This window comes from Abramis brama (genome assembly GCF_963993115.1).
Source record: "Abramis brama genome assembly, chromosome: 6".
NCBI classification, from domain to species: domain Eukaryota; kingdom Metazoa; phylum Chordata; class Actinopteri; order Cypriniformes; family Leuciscidae; genus Abramis; species Abramis brama.
In genome coordinates, this window is record NC_139968.1 from 44,083,394 (window position 1) to 44,090,362 (window position 6,969).

Genomic DNA, 6,969 nt, shown 5'->3' on the forward strand with positions numbered 1-6,969 from the left:
TGTTTGGCTCTCTTCCTCGTCAACATCAACACCTGGGGCACGTTCAAGTTCAAAATGGTGCGCAACGTTTTGCTACGGTTTCCGGGTTGAACGTCATGTTTCCTGGAAACGGCGTGCACCGGTGTGCAACGGGGTTTGAGATACGTTTTCTCTTGTTTGGTGGGTGTGTCAGAACTGCAGTCCAATCAGCAGCAACATGTATATGAAGCACGCGGTATTAAAGTGAACTCGCACAATGGGTTCAAGGAAAGTAATTTACAAATGTGTTTGATGCAGCTCGGTATACGCAACAACTGAGGATATTAGAAGACATGTTTGTGGTAAGTTTTATTGTAAAAATATAGGATATCAACATAATGTAGTTGTTTATATTTTTAGCTTCATTGCAAGTGTATGACATTTGGTATAGAAATAAAAAATGGTAATTAAGTGATTTTCCTAAAAATGAGAAGGAAAATACAGGGTATTAAAACAGTATGAACTACAAATAAAGTCAGTATGTGAGGCTAAATAGATGTGTTTTGAATTAGGTAAGATGTGTGCTTCAGTTTCAGCAATCCCTTCACTCGATTGGGATGTTCTCTTTTGTTCTGTGCAGCAAGTGCAGTAACTGTAACATCGGGCATATTTTGTAGTATTAAACACATATTTATACCGACTTCATCAGGCTCCGAAAATTCTTCACAAAGAACACAAAGAATGGCCTTCTCAGCTGCCATAGTTGCAACTCTTGCGTCATCAGAACAGTGTGTTCAACGCATCACCGTTTCTGTTTAAAAAACGTTGTGCAACGTTTTGTCGGGGCTGAACGCAGCCCTGGCCTCCCTGCTGAAAAATACAGCTAAAACCAGCCTAAGCTAGTTGGCTGGTCTTAGCTGGTTTAAGATGGAAGTAGCTGGTTTTAGCTGGTCTCCCAGCCTGGCCAAGCTGATGAACATCTTACCTTATATATATGCAAATATTAGTATTGTAACGCAAGGTATCATTATATAAATGTAAATTGAATTTTTCAAAAATAAAATAAAAATTTTTAATAGGCTACTTCTGTCACAATTTTTTACTCGCGTGCCAAGACCGCAAAACCTGGCATATAAACTGGGTCTGGCATTTTGCACATGAATGGGTCATAGAACTACACAATGAGGTTAAAATTAATTATTTAATATTAATGATATTTTATATTGTGTTATATGTTTTAATTCTAGATGTTTATTTAAATACTGCGTGACTTTGAAGTGTTTTAATGCGCGTGCGCGTGAATATTCGAGTCGCATTCAAACACTGGACCGAGCGCTCTGCGCGAGAGCAGATGGAAACGGGGAAATGTCATCAAATAGCAAAACTCGCGTCTCTCGCTGTTGTTTTCACTGCTTTCAGGTGAGTTTACTCAACAAATTCACACAAATAATACAAACAAACGTCCCTGACACTATTACGTGTAATTGACACGCTTCTGTTGAATATAGATTTCTTTATAGAAATGGTTTTGTGTCTTCGAAAAAGTCTGTTAGCATCTCAACCATTTTCAGAAGAGGTAAGTTAAGGCTAACTATAGACTGGAGCTCTTGTTTATGAAAGTTTGGGGTTTTAACCACATCTTTTGGCTCATTTCCACTGAGCGCTACAGTACGGTACACAATTATTTCCGTTTCCACTGTCAAAAGTTGTGAATGGTACCAAAATGTCGAACCGTAGCGTACCACTTTTTAGGTACCCTTCCGTTGGGGTACCTAGCACAGTGGTACGGTACTAAAGGGTGGAGCTAGACTCACTGCAGAACGTTGATTGGTTGACAGAGTATCGTCACCGGCGCATGCTACAAGGGGAATGACAACATAAGAAGCGCCCTTTTTTAATATGCAGTTTAAATATAATACTACTGTTTTTGTGTCACGAAATGTAGTTGTTTAAAGCTCAAATCTGTGGTTTATAAAGATTTATGAAAATTTGATCCAGGTTGTGAGATCCAGACGATCACCGTGCGTTCGGCGCTTATGTACCCCGCCTGGAACAGCCTTTCCTCGGCTAGTCGTTCTGACGTTTGCTGCTGACTCTGGCGTCTCTGTAGTGGTTAAACATGAGATATAATTCGTCTTGTGTATATCTAACGGGCGATATTTGGTCTTGTGAATCTATAATTTGTTCCCTGGCCAATCGTTTTGGCTGAGGGCTGAGTTAAGTTTCATAACTTTATATATTTATGCTATTTAACTTTACCGTTGTAAGGTTAGACTAGAGCGCTGACTTTGAATGTTTGACTGAATTGTTTGCTTTATTTCTTATTTGTATAGCTTCTTGTACCTTTTACTTATAATTTTATAATGGCTAATATTGATAAAAGTGAAATTTAACAAAAAGAGACTGGGTTGAGTTTTGTCATTTTAAATTTTATTACAGTGAAGATGATCTGTAATGTTGTTTACTGCAACATCTGTTGTTTAGTACAAATGCACATATTTCCTGGACCATATTAAAATGTTTAATATTTTTATATTATATTTAAAAGAAAAGAGGTAGGGTTGTGTTTTATATTTCGTTTTGTTATAAATAGGCTAACGTTATATGCAGTGAATATAATCAATACGCGTTGCCTGAACCACATTTGTGTGGCTATAATGTGTAAGATTTCTTTAAATGAAATCGAAAAGAGGCAGTGTGGTGTTTTATAACATATTTCGTTTTATTGTTGCCTAAAATATACATACAGAGATAACCGGAGTAGCAGAGCGAGCTGAGTGACGCAGAATTACCGGACTCGCGTCCTCCGGAGTCATTCTCCTGAGTCGGACTTGGCCAGTCCGAACTTTGCATACTTGCTATTGAGAAACGGTGACAAAAACACAGAGAAGCAAGAACAAGATCTGCTGTATGTCATCCAATGTTGTTTATGTCGCTTTCTTCTTCACGCGAAAATGACGTCGATCGCTTCTTTCCGGCATAGGCTACACCACGCCTATTAAGTAAGGGTACTGTTGGCAGTGGAAACGCTAGCCGATTCATGGTTTACCGACCCGAACTGTACCGTACTGTACTGTACCATACCGTACCGCTCAGTGGAAACGAGTATACAGGAGGACACTGGCTCTACACGAAGGCTATAAAATCTAGCAAACGTGTTGGGTGTTGCCAAGCCCGCAGCTCTACATATATCTGTCAGCGAGGCGCCTTGAGTCAGCGCCCAGGAGCAATCAACACTTCTAGTTGAGTGAGCCCTCAACCCGAATGGGCAAGGCACGCCTTGGGTTTGATACGCCAAGACAATAGCATCCAGTGGGCTAACCTCTGCTTGGGGACAGCCTTTCCCTTCTGCTGGCCTCCGTAACAGACAAAGAGCTGGTCTGAGGTCCTGAAGCTCTGTGTTCGGTCCACGTATAGGCGTAAAGTGTGGACGGGACAGAGAAAAGCCAGGGCTAGGTCTGCCTCCTCCAAGGGCAGCGTTAGCAGGTTCACTACCTAGTCCCTGAAAGGAGTGGTCGGAACCTTCGGCAATTATCCGGGCCGGGGTCTCAGGACAACGTGAGAGTTAGCCGGCCCAAATTCACAATTCATAGACCGAAAATGCTTGCAGGTGCCCTACCCTCTTGATGGAAGCCAATGCAACCAGGAGAACAGTTTTCATAGACAGAATTTGTAAATCCACTGACTGCAGAGGTTCAAGGGGGATGCTGTAAGTACCAGAGACACGTCCCAAAAGGGTATAGAGAGAGGGAGAGGAGGATTTTAGCTTCTCACCCCCTTCAGGAACCTGATGATCAGGTCGTCCTTTCCTAACGACTTACCATAGATACACTAGATGTCGCCTTGGATACGGAAGTTCATTGGAACGAATGCGTCAATAGAGCCGCCATCTTGGAACAGGGGAGCCCCTCCTCTTTAATGCGTTAGCGTCAATGTAGGCAAAGGTCTAACGGAAATAAAATCACCATAAATTGTCATGAATGCGATTTTCTAGTTTTTTTGGTTCGTTCCAACGGTCAGACATGTATTTATCATTGAGTCCAGAGAAAATTGAAGGTTTTGATATTAAGATAATCTACTTCTTTTTCAAAATATTATGCATAGTGCTAGTAGGCCTAAGTTTATTAGTCACAAGCATACTATTAGGACTGTACTTACAGGTTACAAGTGCCACACTGTTTTTTTTTCCATTAAAAAGTTTGAGTACAATCTGTAAAAAATCAAAGTTAGGAACAACACAGCCAAAAGTGGGTATTGAGGATCAACTCCTGCATATTGTACATTTTAAACACAAGGGTTATTTCAAATAATATCTAAAGAGTACAGCACATTCACAGTTCATTTTCTTCCTCCAAGCAGAGAAATGTACACTTAACTTATAAAAAACAACTTGACTACTACCATCCACACAGTAACTAGACTGATCATATTTCTTTAAGCCATGTTTTGCGTGAATGGGGTTACTTTAACTGTACAAAATTTGGTCAGAAATAAACATTTTGTTGACCTTGAAAAGAGACAAAGGCAAATTTACATTTGACGTGTTTCATGGAAGTGGCTGGCCTGAGAAGTTTTGAGGTCTGCATCAGAAGCTTGTTGCCAAAACCTGCCTGGAACTACATGATAATACAATACATTATCGTGCATGTCCAATTCTCTGAATTGTTTAAGTACAATCTAGATTAAAGTAACGATATCTAGTAATCACCATCACATGTTCCAATGTATTGGGAATGAAAATATTAGAACATGAGCTAGACAACTTGGCTTATATTAGTCTCTTAAACTGTTGGTTTCCAGTCACAGAATCACATTCATACAGAACCCCCTTAAATCAGTGTAGTGTTTTCAGGGACTTGCCTTGTTTTTCAAATGCTATACAGCGCATGTCTAAACAGCCAGAACCAGTATGTTTGGATAAACTTGTTCAGGTGGACGTTTTAACTTAAGACTCATCACCGTTAGCCAAGAATGCTGACTGAAGTTAGCGTAGCATGCTAGCTGGAAATAGACGGAGACTGAACTCGGCCACACAGCGCCAGTCGGAGAAACTATTGAATAGAGACCAAAACAACTGTCCACATTTCCAACATCTTACGATGATATTACATTGATATAAATACATTCTGTTCATTGTCGGTTTTCCTAACTGTCAAAAACTAATGGGTAACTAGCTAGCTAACTAGCATGGATTAGCTGCGGTCATTAACCAAGGACTGAAACAAATCAACGTAACCAGAAATATAATTTCATATCATTCAATATCATAAAACACATTCTCACTTGTGAAATGTAATCCCTTGCTGTCTGGTTTTTAGATTTCGTTCGTGTGAACATCCATACGCAGCACAAAAGTCCGGCATCATCCATGAATTCGAAGTACAGGCGGAGATAGCAGCGTTAACTAGCTACTTCCTATGACAAGACGCCTGTTCCAAGATGGCGTCGGTTTTTATGCATGCTTAGAACCCCGAGGCAGCATCTAGTGTATATATCTATGACGACTTACCTTGAACTGCATCATAATGTGGGCAATCGCGGCCAATTACACTTTCAAGGTGGAGGGAAACAGCCTTCGCTGTTCAATCAGCCTTCAAACCAATAATTTCTGTTGAAATTTGGGTGTATAAACGGATAGTAGTGACATCAGCGGCAATCCACCTGTCACTCAAGTGGCCACACCCTTAATTATGCAGAACTTTAAGGCTTAATATAATTTAAAAAAACGAGTTATAAAAAAATTCACCCCCCTCATAGTTTTCACGAAGGGCAAAATTAGCTATATAGACCAAAACCACTTTCTGCACCAGGCTGTAAACATTTTTTTTTTCTGCTGTAAAGTTGGGCATTTTAACATTGGGGTCTATGGGATTGACTCTCTTTAGGAGCCTGTCTCTAGCGGCTTAGTAGATGAAGTTTAAGTCACTTCCGTGTTGGATTTAAGACTGAAGCGCATCTGTGCCAGCAGGGCCGGATTAACCATTAGGGCAACTGGTCACTTGCCCAGGGGCACAGGACATCTAAGGGGCCCTGGGCACCGTCAAATATTATGTTAGATCACATTATAAACGCAGTCCTCACTTTCCTAATTATATGCAGAAGCGATATGCGATATAAAACCGAAATCGCGACAGTCAGATCCACGAACCTGTGTCGCGGTGTGAGAAGGCAGAATCGTGACACACCCCTTCTAACTCCCAGAGTAATCCTTCCCGTCCAGATCCAATGTTACCACATCTTCACACATCATGTGTTTTATATTTAATATGAGGGAAATACACATGCGTTACGGACGTGACACAAACAAATCTTTTAGGTGGCAAAATATTTTTTAGTAATTCAGTGAATTACACTGCGCAAACCAAAAGTAGGCTAATACTACCCACCGGATGAAGAAGGGTCGGCTCTCCACAGAACATAATATATTCATTTTATTTTATTTTATTTTTCGTGTTCGCATTTATGAGGAAAAAACAATGTTACGGACGTGTCAGTTCCCGGTTACGGACGTGAGCGCTCTGAAAGCGGCACTAAAAGACTGCTTTAAAACTTTCACAGAGACCTCAAACAGAAAGCACAAAGCCTTTCTTTAAAGTGAATTTCGTTTTGCATCAATGTTAATTTATTTTAATCATTGTTTCATCAACCAATTGCCTGGATTTAGTAAAGTAAATATAGCAGACAACAGAGGCGCCGGCTTGAATGTTGTTGCCCAGGGCACAGGAAATTGTTAATCCGGACCTGTGTGCCAGGGGTCCCCTCGGTCAGGGAGTAAAACAACTAGCAATGCAACGTGTCCGGAGAGGCAAACAGGTCTACCTGGCTCCGAAGCGTCTCCAAATCAGCTGGACCAACCGGGGATGGAGTCGCAGCTCTTCTGGAAGCACGTGCTGTCGTGGGAGTTCGTCGGCAGCATGATTGAGCACGCCTGGGATGTGAATGGCCTGAATGCTTCTGACTCCATAGGAGGAGATGGCGGGCGAGTTGCGACATGTACATTTTTTTCCTATG